Below are 14,687 nucleotides of genomic sequence, written 5' to 3'. Positions count from 1 at the left end.
CACACGGGGGTGGGGGGGGCGGGGGGAGCATGCACTGCCAGCAACCTACCAGGCCAGTGCACAACACTGCCTGCTATTGCGCTCCATGCTTCTGAAAGGTATGAAAAAAACGTGCATTTGTGTTTCAAATGCCAAATCCTGCAGCAGCACACTTCCAAAGCCCATACATGCCAGTAACCCGATTCAAGGCCCCATTCTCCCGATTTTTTTTTTTAAATCTCCCTCTTCGCTCTTTTCAAATGTTGGCATGTATGATGTAAGTCACATGCGAGTCGTGGGTCAACAGTCCTACTTCTATGTTGGTGACTCTCGGTTTTTAAGTCAAACTTATCTTCAACTCAATATATACATGCGTTTGATATTTTTCAAATATGTTCCTTTACAAATAACACATTCAACACCACCAGCTGCGCTCGTACTATGATTGATGGTCAGCAAATCACATGCCACCCAAACCGCAAAGTCTCACGCAATTTCCTTAAACCATATGCATCTCATACTCAGAACGCACTACTTCTCCCAGAGGTGTCTGTGAGTTGTCGTAAACGACAGACAAACTCGTGTAGATTATAGCTGGGTTTTATAGTCCACTTGCTGCTCTATCCTTGCCCACTCACGTGTTTTCTGTTTGCTGATGGACTTCAACTACCGACATGCCTCGAGGTGGTTTCGGCTGCCATTTTATGTAGGAAGCAGGGGCGCGTGCGCGCAGTGAATTGTGTCCCCTCCGTTTACGATTCTTTTTCTCGCTCGTGGTCACCGGCGTCGGAGGGAGAGCACAGCAGGTGAGAGGGGGAATGATCCAGGGGTATAGGGAGTGCTTTTTAAGAGTCGCTTGGGCGGGGGAATGTAAAAGGCAGGTGATCCGCAAAAGAGAGAATATGTGAGGGTGGCGGGTCCTTAGGCGAAAAGAGCGCATTTCCTGAGCTGCGTTTTCACTTTTAACCTAGCACCCTTGCCCACCCTGTTACAGTTACCCCTTTCAACAGTAAAAGAGCATGTTGCCCACTCGGGCATGCTGTGGTTCAGTTCCCTTCAGTTTATAGAATGATTCGAGTATGTTTTATTTTTCTAGTTTTCCTCGTTGGGCAGCTTTTTAAAGAAAGACTATAAATTGTTATCAGAACTCATACACAGATGTGTGAAGAGAGTTCACCCAGACCACCAGGTACAACTATCAAAGTAGAATGCTTCAACGTTCTATTTAAGTCGCGATGGATGAAAGAGTGAGGATGTGGCCTAACGGCCAGAGCCGCCAGCTTTTGGGCTGGGGCTCAGCGTCCCGTGAATCTTGAAAAATCATGTAATCTCCCCTGCTTACCTAAAATTAACGTGTCCTTGTGTTACGTAACTGGTGCTCATGTTCAGCTCTCCAATTCCCTGGGTCGAGTTTGCGCTATATGAATCTTAAAGAAAAGGGCAACTGATGAATGGTACGGTGTAAACAGTTATGAAACATAAGCATAACCAACCAACCATTCATCGTGTCCAATTTGTTCTAACTATACTGCTTCCAAACCACAGGCATTTACTGTAAGGGCATTGGGTATGTTGTTCTTTTTAAAATTGTGAACTTGTTCCTGCTCGTATTTCAGCTGTGATCCTTGCCTTTGCGTAGAAACTGCCAAAGAGATTCCATAGTAGTTGCAAAATCTTGCCTGGACCTTGAGTAATATTTGTGCAGCCTGCATGACAGCAAGTGTTCTTTATCTATTTTTTTTATTTTACTAGTTTTATATAGTGCTGGCTAGACCCGGAGGTATCGGTGCGCTTTACATGAGGATCAGAGTTACAAGTTACATTTGTTCCAAGAGCAAAATCAAACATAGGATAAAAAGCAAAGTTACAGAACTTTAGTCAGGGGAGGGGGAGGAAGGGGGGACTGGGAGAAACTGTGCCCAATGTCCCACTGGTTAGGTGATGGCAGAGTGGATGAACCAGGGCCGATCTCTTCTATAGCTGAACAAGGCAGCTCCACTGGGCATCGGACATAATGTTCGGATTCTGCAGGCGGGATAATGATCAGGACCACTCTGAGAATGTCATGATAAAGCGGGGGAGTTGGAGAGATAAGAAACCGCAGTCCGAACAAAATCCAGACGTCGTCTTGAGGTTAGGCACAGTCCTGAGGGGGCTCTGCAAAGAATATTTTGACTTCGAACAAAGTTCCCGGGCCAGATTGTTAAGTCAGGGGGGTTTCCCAGAGATTCCTCCACTGCTATCACATAAATGATGAGATGTGACACAGCAGAGAGGGGAACTCTCATTCCGGACAGGCAGAACTCCACCATTGGATTGTGCAGTGCCCAAAGGAAACCAAGGGAGGATGACAGGCTTTGGGATCCAGCTTTGTATCGGGAGGTCATGCTGCCGTTTCTCTCCCACTTTTTTTTCTTTAGAACCATTAAGTGTGTCCCTTACCTTCGATGGACAGACGTCTCGTTGGCCGTCATTTTAAAGTCAGGCGGTTCGCTTTGGTATCTTGCGCCCAGATATGCAACCTCCAACACCATTTCCTCCCGGCGCGGGTGCTTGCGTTTGCGCTCTGATTCACTGTAAACCACTGGAGAACAAGGATCCTTTCACTGCAGCGGCACTCCGTATGCCGTTTGCAGGGGGCTTACTCCTGATTATGCAGCCCCTGCTCAGTAATACAATGTTAGATTATGTTCTGTATTCATAAAACACAACCTACCCCAATTTCCTCTTTCCATTTTAGTGACCTTTTCTCAATGTCGTCTTCCATCAATGAGTTAAAAAAAATAGTAATTTACCCATACAGACAGGCCTCAGTTATCTACCAATTTCTCAATTATGTCATTTCTGGAGAATCCTATTGGTCAGCTACCTTTATTGTTTAGAAAATCCCTTACTTGGAGGTATTTATAGAAATCTCTTCAATCTATCTCTAAGCACTCTGAGATTTTCGAAAGAGACCAGATCGATTGGCGAGAAAAAAATCCATAGTTTTCAGTCCAACCTCACCCCCACTTCTTAGTCGTGTGAGTTTTAAAAATTTCTGGTGATATGGATTATTTATAAGTGGTGTATAGAAATTGAGCTGACTGACTCCTAATAGTCTTCGAACAGACTTCCAGACTTTAAACCCCCCTTGTAGTGTTTTAAAACTGACTTTTTTAGGTTTTGCCTGGCGAAAGATGCGCTCTGCGCATCTTTTTCGCGCAGGCGAAAACCTAATGAGAATTGTACGGGAGACAGGAACGGCCCCCGTCTTTCATTGGCTAGCTCCATAAATGGACGCTAGCCATTGGAAGACGGGCCTGCCCGTCAATGCCGGACCAGATTCGGGGGCGTTCCCGAGATTTTTTGGCTTTTGGCTACGTCACGCTACGTCAGCCAAAAGCCCTTGGGAACGCCCCCGAATCTGGTCCGGCATTGAGCCGGCACCCGCCTTCCTGCTTGCGTGAGTGCTTTTTGCCTTATGTCCGTGTGTGTCTGTTCCCGCTCCCCCCCCCCCCCCCTCCGCTGTCAGTGTGCGGCCGTTCCCGCCCCCCTCCTGCTGAAGACCTTACCGTCCCCGAAGAAGCGGATGGTGCGAGGCCTGAATACGGGGCGAGCATCAGAAACACTCTTCATGCGAACTTTCTTAGAAAAAAAAGGTACTCGCTCACCCCCGCTTTAAAAATGAGAAGTACCGCACAGCAGTGGCTCGGTTCCTCGCTTTATTAACACCGTAAGCACCAGTTGGAGCCCAGGGAGAGAGTGCTAATATGCTGCTCCATCAATCGTGCGACTTCCTTCCACACCCATAGCTCACTCCTCACCCTAGCAAAAGCCTCCCAGTTTCATCCCAACACAACCTGCCCAGAGAAAGGCCCTTTAACTGCAATCGGACACAATCGTGTACTGCATCCAATCGCCCTGTCGCATTTAATTACTCCGCCCCACTCGCTGCCCCCATCAGACCCAAAAGCACTTCTGTTCCCAGTGGAGCCCTGTTCCTTGTGAGCCCGGTGACGCCCACCACTGGGGAGTTGGAGGCAGTGGATTCCGTCACGGCCCGAATGGTTCACCCTCACAGATAGAACGATAGTTCCAGTGTGGACCCAAATTGACTCCTTTTAGCCACTAATTTGCGTCTTTTTACGTATTGATATGAGGCTTGTTTACCACCGCCCATTGTTAAGTGCAAATTCATGATCGACGTAGGATGACCAGGCAGTTTGCAAAGTTCCTTGTTTGTTACGGAAGGGCCTATTTGGAGATGTGGGCGTCTGCCCTGTTGTTGTTTTGCTGAAGTAGGAGTCGTTATTTATTGGAGTTTGATGTTTTGGAGGTAATCTTACAATTCAATAAAAAATATGGGGAAAGCTTGTACTGTCACCAGTTTCATGAGCGGGGGCGGGTGTGTTCTGGTTTCGCCTCCTTTGTTGTAAGGCTCGCAGATGCAGCTTTTCTTTCCGTTTGGTGGTGCGGCCGTTCATTGTCTGTCCCGGGGGTGTAAGGGGGCGAGGGGAGTTGGCCTGTCCATTATTTCAAAACTGTGTTCTCTCTCTAATAGTCTTCTTCTTTTTTTAATTATTATTATTATATGTATCAACCTGCTGTGATTAGAGGGAATCCCACGCACTATCGATTATTTTATGCTATACGCAACGTTTTTAAAAATTATATCAGAACTGCCCTGGTCATACGCAAACAGATGTGAAGCATTTAAAAGAGCGATTTTCATTCAATGCTGACGTATGGTAACCTCCATTTTAACGCACTTGGTGAAATCTAATTATAACATCCCATGTGCGCTTACAGGCATTTGCATGAAAAATCCCTTGGTATGAATAAAAACAAGCTAGGAAAAGGACCGTGCATTGACTTTCACCCGCCTTTGTCCCATTTCAATTTACAAATGTGGGAGAAACTTCATTGTTTGAAGGGTGCTGAGAAAGGAACGACGTAATTTACATTGCAAATGTAAATGACACCCATAGCGGATTCCGAAACCCTGTGCGTTGTTTTTCTATAGACTCTTATACGTCTCTGACACTACATTTCCCATCCAACAGAGACGTACCGGGATCACGTCATCACGCTCTCTTGCGTTATGCGTACCCGGACATGATAGACCCTCGTAGCACCATATTAGCCTGCTCCTGAATGGCTCTGTACCTTCCCGATGGCTCGGATGACCGTGACGATGTACCGACGGTCAGGTAAGCTGATTGCATGGAGTACGGGAGGTGGTTGTGTGCACTAGTTTGTAGGTAGCAACTTATTTTTCCCCTTTGAATAGACGCGTAAGAAGGAGCTTAAGCGTCAAGAGATTGAGAATGATATTAGACCAAGAGTCCACTGTCCCACAAACGCAATATTGCCCCAATCTGAGTTTAGATGAAGAGCGATTTTTCATTTGTAATAGCACACGTGCAGTTACAGACCAGTATGGGAATGTTTTTAACGTTTATACAGAGCAGGATGTTGCTGGAAGCAATACACGTCCAGATAGAAATCGGGACGTACTTAATAGAGAATTAATAGTTATCAAGATCGATGACTCATCAAAATAAAGAGCTTATAGTAAATTGGGTCATTTGGTACCAAGACCAGTTACTACTTAACCCAGAGTGCATTATACCATACATAAATGCACACAAATCAAAAATTAAAGAGACATAGTGTAAAATTCTGTTGTAAATAATGTGCTCAGGTATGTGTGTATTTGGTAAATTGACCAGTATGGGAATGTTTTTAACGTTTATACAGAGCAGGATGTTGCTGGAAGCAATACACGTCCAGATAGAAATCGGGACGTACTTAATAGAGAATTAATAGTTATCAAGATCGATGACTCATCAAAATAAAGAGCTTATAGTAAATTGGGTCATTTGGTACCAAGACCAGTTACTACTTAACCCAGAGTGCATTATACCATACATAAATGCACACAAATCAAAAATTAAAGAGACATAGTGTAAAATTCTGTTGTAAATAATGTGCTCAGGTATGTGTGTATTTGGTAAATTGTTATAATAAGCTAGAAGACATTAGGAGAGGCAGGGCTTCAAAAAACATGATGAGTTAGTCTGCTTTTTAGGTTTTGACTGTTCTGTTTAAGGAAAGCAAAACAAGTGATGGGTCGACTTCATGAAATAATGTCAGCCACCAGTAATCGTGTGCCCCTGTTGCCTGTGTGTGCCTCCGTGTGCCCCTGTTGCCTGTGTGTGCCTCCGTGTGCCCCTGTTGCCTGCGTGTGCCCCTGTTGCCTGCTTGTGCCTCCGTGTGCCCCTGTTGCCTGCTTGTTGTAATTATTGTCATTTAGGTGCCGCCAACCCCATCCCCAAGCTTCTTCCCCCATTATAAGTTCCAGGGACGTCGGAACCTCTTTATTATCTCTACCATTCAGTTTCTCTTGTATTAATACTAGGTTATGTAGTGGCCCAGTAATAAAGTCTTATATTCTGTAGAGCCCACCCCCCTCTTTCCCTGGGTAATGTAAGGAATTTGTGAGCCTTTCTTGGTTTGGCGTATGCCCAGATGAATCTGGAGAAAAGGTCTTCTATTTTCTTCAGTGAATCAACTGAGAGTTCCAGTGGAATTGCATGCATAAAATACAAAAACTTGGGGGGAAAATAACATTTTGATAATATTTAATCTGTCAATAATAGAAAAATGAAGATTGTGTTGTCTTGACAGATCCTGTTTGATTTTCACTAATAGGGGATCAATATTATCTTAAAGATGTTATACATGTTAGCCAACGATTACATTGAACGCTCTCAATAACTGTTGCAGAAGGCTCTGCAAAATAAAGCTCCACACAGTTTTTACAATGCAAATCAAAACTTGTAAATTCATACACGTTCTTCAAACTATCACACATCTCATTCATTAAAGTTAGAGAGCTCTCCTTAAATGGGTGACAGCTTCTCTCAGTAAATTGTCACTTCTTTTAAAACGCCCAGTTCTTGTAACTCAGTGCATCCCTAGACAATCTATAAACATTTTTTTTTAAACAAGGAACCACGCTGATTGTAGGCTCTTTGGTTGAGATGCCTCACCTAGTCCTTCCTCAATCTAAAGCGGTGGGATCAAATGCAGTTCCAGTTATTCTCGCTAGCACAGTCTTTCTGGACAGTGGCTCACCAACAATATTTAAGGTTCTGCGATGGGTTTGTGAGTGTTCAGAAATGTTTTGGCGCACAACAGGTAGTGGATCGGTCAAAAGAAATGTTAGCTTATGGCTGGTGCAAATGGATCAGAGAAAACCCTAAACTCTGAGAAGCAGGGATGGCGGAAAACCTTCCCTGTAGTTAATTGTAAGCAAAATGATAAGGATGGCGTAACACAGATGTGTTCTTTTTGTGTCGTTTTTTTATTGGAATGCATATATTGAGAACGGCTGGTTTCATGTTCTCAATATATGCATTCCAATAAAAAAACGACACAAAAAGAACACATCTGTGTTACGCCATCCTTATCATTTGTTGGTGATCATTCATATCGCACTGATTTGTTGTGTGCATCGGATTTTGCTTACGGCTCACCAACAATAACTGAAGCCAGAAGCAGGACATTTCGAACATCCACTTGCGTTTGTAACGTTCTGGGAAAAGGACAGGTTAAAAGGTTTTACCTATCTTCCTGAAAATTCACACAAACAGACCAGCAAAGACAGTGTTCCAACATCCTGCCAGGCGCACCAACAGTTCGATGAGTCACATCTAACTAAAGCAGACCACTAATAACAAAATGAAAATGCTGTACTTTCAAAGCCTAATAGAAACCCAAGTGGACAGCTCATCTTGCCCTACTGCGTAACTTGGATTGAAAAATCCTGGAGGAAATCTTGGCATCAAGACTGTAGGTGGTTTTGCCTAAGCAAGTACAACTTTACCAAAACCGGTTTGCACAGAGGACACCTTTTCACACATATGAAGGCTTTTTTCCACTTCCTCAATAATGCACTTGAGACAGTCACGGAATGGTCAGTAGTCTCCATTGGCAGGGAGAAAGCCTTCGACTACATCACATGGTAGTACCTCTTATGTGCTCTAGGGAAGATAGGATTCAAAGATCATTACATATATTAAGTTTGCTGAAATGGGAGGTCTGATTTAGAGCTCCTGGTCTGTGCGACACTAGAGCAACCTTGTTGCCCCTACTATTTGCAACGACCTAGGAGCCACCAGACAGCCACATAGACCAACCATATAATTCCAGTCTTTTCAAGACTGTCCGTGAATTGTGGCGGGATACAGCACCCCCCCCCCCCCCCCCCCCCCCCCCCTCCCGGCAAACTCAAATGCAGAGCTAAAACACATCATTAGATCCATATGGGGTTTTTCAAAGGAGGGTCCCGATGATGATCACACACTACAGACACTACCAGGGATCGTGACCAGCACATGGTAACTCATCTTTGTTTCTCTGAGCCACTCACTCGGTGGGATTGTCTGTTCTTAGAGTTTGCTGAGGAAGCGATTTGGGTTTAACCCTCACAGATATGGAATTGGTAACCACATTAAATATGTGGGAAAGGCTCAAGAATAGACTGCATGAAGTTTCTACAATTTAATTACCTTCATCGCACGTACGTGTCCCAAGCCACAATGCATAAACTACTCCCTGTAGTTCCTAATGTGTCCCAGATGTGCAGGCCCAGATGCCACATTTACATATATGGTTTGGTCATGTACAGCTATTGAGAATTACTGAGTTAAAATTACAGACCGGCTTTCAACCAGGACGAGTAAACAGCAATTATTAGATGCCAAGGCCTACCTTCTGGGTTTTATGCCATGGCCAGAGCGCAATAACATTTCAACTCAATTTCTAGATTTAGCGCTGCTGATACAAACAAGGCTAAAGCAATAACCTGTAAGTCATCTCAGGCACCTCAAACATAAATGGATGCCAGAACTTTTCAAGTGCCCACAGGCAGAGGATGCTACAATCAGTATATCTCGTTTCTACTAGAGGAAACCAGTGGAGCTGACGGATTGGGTCACGAACCTACTCCAAATCAAGCCAAAAATTCGGACAACAAACCATCATTGGATGGTCTTTTTTTCCCGTTATCCTCAACATTAGCATACAAATGTACTTGTACTTAAACCTTTTGTCTCTGATTCAATAATCATTACAATGTAATACGTATCTCTCACTCAACTTGCTTATGTGTTATTGAAGGCATATGTAAAGTTATGCAGCACTATGTCACTCACACGTGTTTAATGGTTCTTTGGTTCGCTTGACAACCTAATGTCTATAGGCTAACCCATAAGAGTACTGTGTGATTTACGTGAGCTACACTTTGTTGAATTTTGAAAAAAAAGAAAACGCATTTTAAAAAAAGTATGTACAGTAGGCTTATTCCAGAATTTTGTTTGTAGACCAAAAGTTGGACTCCTCTTACCCTCTCTTACTACATAGAGCTAAATACTGATGGGCTGGATTCCTGATACATACAAGATTCCTCAAACACACAACCACCATCTGTGACGCAGAGGAACACAAGGAGAAGTGGGACAATGATCTAGGTGAGGAACTAACTGATCAGGTAACTTTTAGTAGCCCAAATAGGTGTAGTCAAGGTATCCAGAAAAGAAAGACTCAAACCAACTCAATTCTATATATTGCACCTACCTAACATCGGGAGGGCTGCGTAAAACGGATCTCTGGGCTGCTCATAACTGCCACAGGTATGGGCATGTCCTCCAATCCAATTTGTTTTGCGGAAAAAGTACCTAATCAAGTAGCCAAATAGATGAACACAGAATTTAAGTAAACCCAAAATCGTTTTTATTAGGAAGTTCTAGTCATCATATATTTGGCACTTTTGCTTGCTAAAAGAGTAATAGCAATGAATTGTAGGTAACTACATGTACCCAGCACAATGTACGTATGTCTTACCGTCTCAAGTTGGCAAGAGCAGAGGATATGGTAAACAGATCATGTCGCCACAAAAGCTGGCAAAAAGACAATAACCAGGGTTTGGAGTGCATGGGTATTCCAATTAGCACCCAAACCAGATGATAAACCACCATGCATACGCTAACACATGGTTGCTTTTATGACAACAGCATGCCTTAAAGAAGTCTTGCTATATCTTTGAAGTCTGTTGCTATATTGAGGCACTCATAAAACGGAATTACTCTGATTTGTACCTGCGAGAGTAAATGATAATAGGTACAGATTAACTTGCACCCAATGACTCACTAAGGTTGTTATTTCACATTTTGCTGACACTGCTTACATTAACACACTGGGCAAACGGGGATCCAATCTCATTTGTTGTTCCACTTAAAAAAAATGTTTTACAAAATACATAAATAGAAGCATCTGGCTCATTTTGCTGTTAATGTGCAAATAGACAACGACAAAGTTATAGGTCTAAATATTGTTTAGCCAGTGCCATCCAGATAGCCCCACACTATGATACTGACGTTTTGCTGACATTCTCTTTCATACCAGAGTGTAGTTCTATTTTAGGGGTTTATGAAAGGCATGACATATCACTAAAACTGCAAAGCACCTGATCAAGATGGGTGAATAAAAGAAGTAACAGTGTAAAGACGGATGAAACATTATAGGTAACTGAAAGTTTCTAGAAGAGTAATGTCTTCAGATTTTTATGAAATGTGAGGAGAACTTTAGTGAATCAAACTTTGAGGAAGAGAGTGCCAAATATAAGCCCAATCAATTGAGAACCTTTTATCTTCCATGACTACAGACCTGAAGGATAGAGGATCTAAAGACTTCCACTTGGATGAATAGAGTGGTCATGCAGTGAGGTCGGCTGGATGAGATCTGAAACTTATTTGGAGGTATGTAGTGCTTTGTGGCCAAGAAGTAGAATTTTAAATCCGCATATTTCTTCAACTGGTCACCAATGGAGAGCTTTGAGACTTAGTTGGATATAATTCTCATGGTCACTATTGGCGATGAGCCAAGTAGCTGCGTTTACAGGATCCTAAGAAAAGAGACACTCGTAGGTTCAAGGAGTGAGCTGGAAAATAACTGATTGACACAATCAAGGCCAGACAGAGCAAATACATGTTTCTCATGGCTGGGTTTATGGAAGATGACTTAATCTCTAAATCAGACTAGGGGTAAAGTTGCCAAAGGCAACCATGCTATTGTGCTCTTCAAGGCAGATCAGAACAGGAGAAAGAGGGTTGGTGGGGGCAGTGCAATCTCTAGACAATTGGCCTATTTTGTGGCAAAGGCTATTGTCAAAAAAACACTGGAATTAAACCGGAAGCTTGTATGATTGAGAGAGAGAGAGCTGGGGCAGCCAAGTATGCAAATCTTTGCATGTGCAATGTAAACACAAAGTAAGTAGTCATTCATAAATGCATTATCCGAACAACCAGCAATCAGCTGGGCTCTGTCTACAGAGGTGTGAAAACCATCCCACAAGAAATGAGGTCTCGTAGGTGAATTAAAAATACTACGGAAAATGGAATAAAGGACTCCAGATAGCCGCCACGCTAAAAACAGATTTTGAAACCATCAGCAGTACTGTCAATTTTAAGTTTATCAACCAGTTTAGGGACTGATCGGATAGTCAGCACCAATTTTGTAGTGTAGTTCCTATTTTCCCACTTTAAAATGGATAAAATAAATACATACATATATCTACATTGGCTAACGTGCTCAACTGGTGCTTCTAAAATATGCCTACCCCGGTGTACCTGACCTAAGCCTAATACGTGGGAAGGAGTAATTAAGTAGCAGTTTAAGTTAAGTTGGTTTTGCCAAGAATCTGATTCAAGAATTCTCTCTAAGGGTTTAGTCAGCATCGTACCTTGGGAATAGAATGCAGGAGGTCTGGTATCTCTCTTTCAGGACTCGATATCCCAGTCACCCGCAAGGGTAGGCTGGAAACGCCGGAGCTGGATTTTCTCGGCAGGAGAAAAGACAGCGTCTTTCTCAGCGCGTCAAAGAGGTTGGGCAGCGTCCGTGGGCTTTTCGCATCAGCTGGGCTCTCGGCAAGTAGATAGCTGCTCTGCTCCAAAACCCCACTGTGTGTTTGCTTAAGGCAACGTTGGTATATTTATACCTGAAAGGTGCCGAGTTTGACGTAAGGTTTGGACATAAGACGTAAATAAAGATGTCACTAAGAACTGGCCGTTCTTACAGTGCTCGCAGGAGTTCTATTACAAATCAAAACAAAGCAAGTGGGGATTTCCCAGGTTGCTGGAGGTTTGGTGTGTTGAAAGAACTCATTGTGCTTTCTAGGAATCTAAGGAAGTAGCTTTTGCCGTGCCTTGGACTGCAAGGGCGATTTACTGAAATATGGATCTGATTCTTATGCCATTATAGGGATATTATTGATTATAGCCGTACAAGGGCATAAAATAGTAATATTGATTCTGGTTCCTAGATAAAAACACAATACCCACTCCACGATCTAATGTCCATCATTACTAAAAACTAAGCAATAGTAAACATGTAAAGGTGCATGTGTATTCCAACCCACCCCAAAATACATTTTTGCATTCGAAATGGTGTATGCGAAATACACGAAAGATTATTGGTACTGTACGTTTTTTAAGCAGTGTAATCATTCAGTAAAAAAAGGATGCATATATATATTTAGCTAAACGATTTGCGAAAATTACACATGAAATGTCTCTTAATACAGAAAAGAAGGTCGAGACTATTTCATCACATATAAATGCAATTGCTTGTAAGTGTGCTAGAGGCTGAGGTAATATTTTGTCTCTAGAATTACTAAAAATAGAAGCTCTGTTCTTTAAGAATAGTTCTACTTTAAGCAGAGTACATGTGCCAAAAAAAGGAAAATATTTTGGAATTTGGAAAAAAAAGAATTTCGTTTTCAGGGGAGAAAATGGTTCCAAATGTTTTCAGTAGCTTTTGTTTATCAAAGCTGAAGGCCGAATTCAGAGTTCAGGGGAACGCTGTGTGCCGGTTTGCTTAAAAAATTATTCTTTCTGTTCAGGGGAGAACATTACTTCAGACAGATGTGCAAAAAAACAGCCTACAGCTTCAGGTGAAAGTTCGACCATGGTTGAAAATGCTGTAACCGGGCTGTCGTGAGAATGATTGCGATCATCGATGTCAGGATCAGCAATGCTCATAGAAGGTCCTACCTGGGTGATGTTGCTCTCGTTTCTTGCTTCACTGCCACCTAATCGTAGTGGTGAAGTTTCAACGAATGCCGTCATCAGGATTGGTAACCGCTGGGGACAACACGATGCATGAGCCGTTACAGGACTTAGCAATGTATCAATATCCATTGGTACTGCTGATTGTAGTGTAAGACAGGAGTCAAACACGCCTTCTTCTCCGCATAGCATACATCGAAGCACAGGTAAGATGCAGTTCTGCCATATAGGTCTGAATGAAAGAAACCTTGGCACAGAAGTATACCGCTTAGTGATTGTTTACAATTATTACCACTAAGAAATACATTCTGGTTTTTGTCACTAACGGGTGTGTATAAGGTAATTTCCATGATGACTTAATGTACCCTTTACCCAACCTTTCATACTGGCCTGCTGGTATATACTCTTGGCAATTTTTAAATTGGAAAGTTGTTATCGGAATTGTGATTATTCCGTGTATTATCCATTCAATGACAGGTCTTTCTGACATTGTCAATGGTAATCTCTCAAGTTTTTCAATGCTCAGAATCGTATAGTCTGCTCCTTTTTGTGCCAAACTGATTTGTTTATCAGTAAGGTTAAAGATAGAGAACAATGACGTTGTGTTGATTAAACGCCATGGCACATAACCTGAACGTAGGTTTTGCAACGTCCAGCCTAGCTGTACAATAGAACGTAATTGGGACTGACCGTGTTGTAACATTAGCAAGTCCTGATCTATTATATCGATAGCAGATGATACAATACTGTCCAGTGAATATATTCTGGAGGACCGAGTCATTAACCCATTGTCCACAACAAAGCGATTTTTCTAAATTAATACGATCAATTTCTCGTATTTTCTCTGCTGTCTCAATTTGAGTCACTTTCCAAGCTTCGTTGTACGCAGTGTATATACTGGCCGCTATGAAACGTTTTTGACGCTGTTTGCGTGCTCCCATTATGAAATCGCGCAAGTCAGCACCGTCTTTAAGTAAAGTCAAGTGTTGCTTCATTTCTGCCAGTGTGGATGTCTGTAGCCATTCAAGGCATAGTTTCCCTACACTTTATGTTGTTACTATCCCTGGATGTTGTCTCTGGGAGTATCTAGGGTCTGGTCATTTTTAACCCCCAGGAATCTATCTTGACAGTTATTTGTGTCTGTTGGCCAGATTAACCACTTTTTCCAATCAGGATGTGTTCTGCTGTTTTGATGTAAAATTTGGGATACGTCTATCTCAATATCTGTGGATGTATTATCAGGTATTGGCTTTGGAATAGACGGTTTGTTTAAGTCTTTAATCTTGGCTAGGCCAAGACAAGTAGTCTGTTGAATGGTGTCATTCAAGAACATTATTTGTTCTGGGATCATGCAGGCTCGAAATAATGCTTCTAAACCTTGGACCTGCCATTCTTTTGTACCCCAGATGGTTTTTGTTGTTTTTCCAGAAATCAAAACCAAATGTAATCATTTTTTCGTAAAATGTTTCCGAATAAATCAATTAAGTATTTGTCAGCATAGTTTTTGTCCCTGTTTTATCTAATAGTTTATAATAGAATGTTTCTGCATCACTTGTTAAACCCTGAGAAGTATGGGAATTTCTCATAAAATGTTTT

At 42.4% G+C, this 14,687-nt stretch overlaps 1 protein-coding gene across 6 annotated transcripts in view; it reads left to right on the top strand.

The window, feature by feature from the left end:
• Positions 1–671: 671 nt before the first annotated feature.
• LOC147705753 (eukaryotic translation initiation factor 3 subunit C-like) overlaps positions 672–14,687 on the top strand; it is a 638,241-nt gene continuing 624,225 nt past the window's right edge. Inside the window, exons 1-3 of one of the 6 annotated variants that reach the window (XM_086932195.1) lie at positions 672–785; positions 9,391–9,497; positions 10,691–10,784. The gene's annotated coding sequence lies outside the window, so the exon portion shown is untranslated. Of the gene's footprint in view, positions 786–5,024; positions 5,172–9,390; positions 9,498–10,690; positions 10,785–12,925; positions 13,298–14,687 lie in introns of those variants that run through there. The other 5 variants (XM_086932197.1, XM_086932194.1, XM_086932196.1 and 2 more) reach the window with 5 other exon arrangements.

Source organism: Lissotriton vulgaris, chromosome 7 (genome assembly GCF_964263255.1).
Source record: "Lissotriton vulgaris chromosome 7, aLisVul1.2, whole genome shotgun sequence".
Classification (NCBI taxonomy): domain Eukaryota; kingdom Metazoa; phylum Chordata; class Amphibia; order Caudata; family Salamandridae; genus Lissotriton; species Lissotriton vulgaris.
Note: the sequence above shows the minus strand (reverse complement) of the source record. Positions and strands in the feature narration are given on the sequence as shown.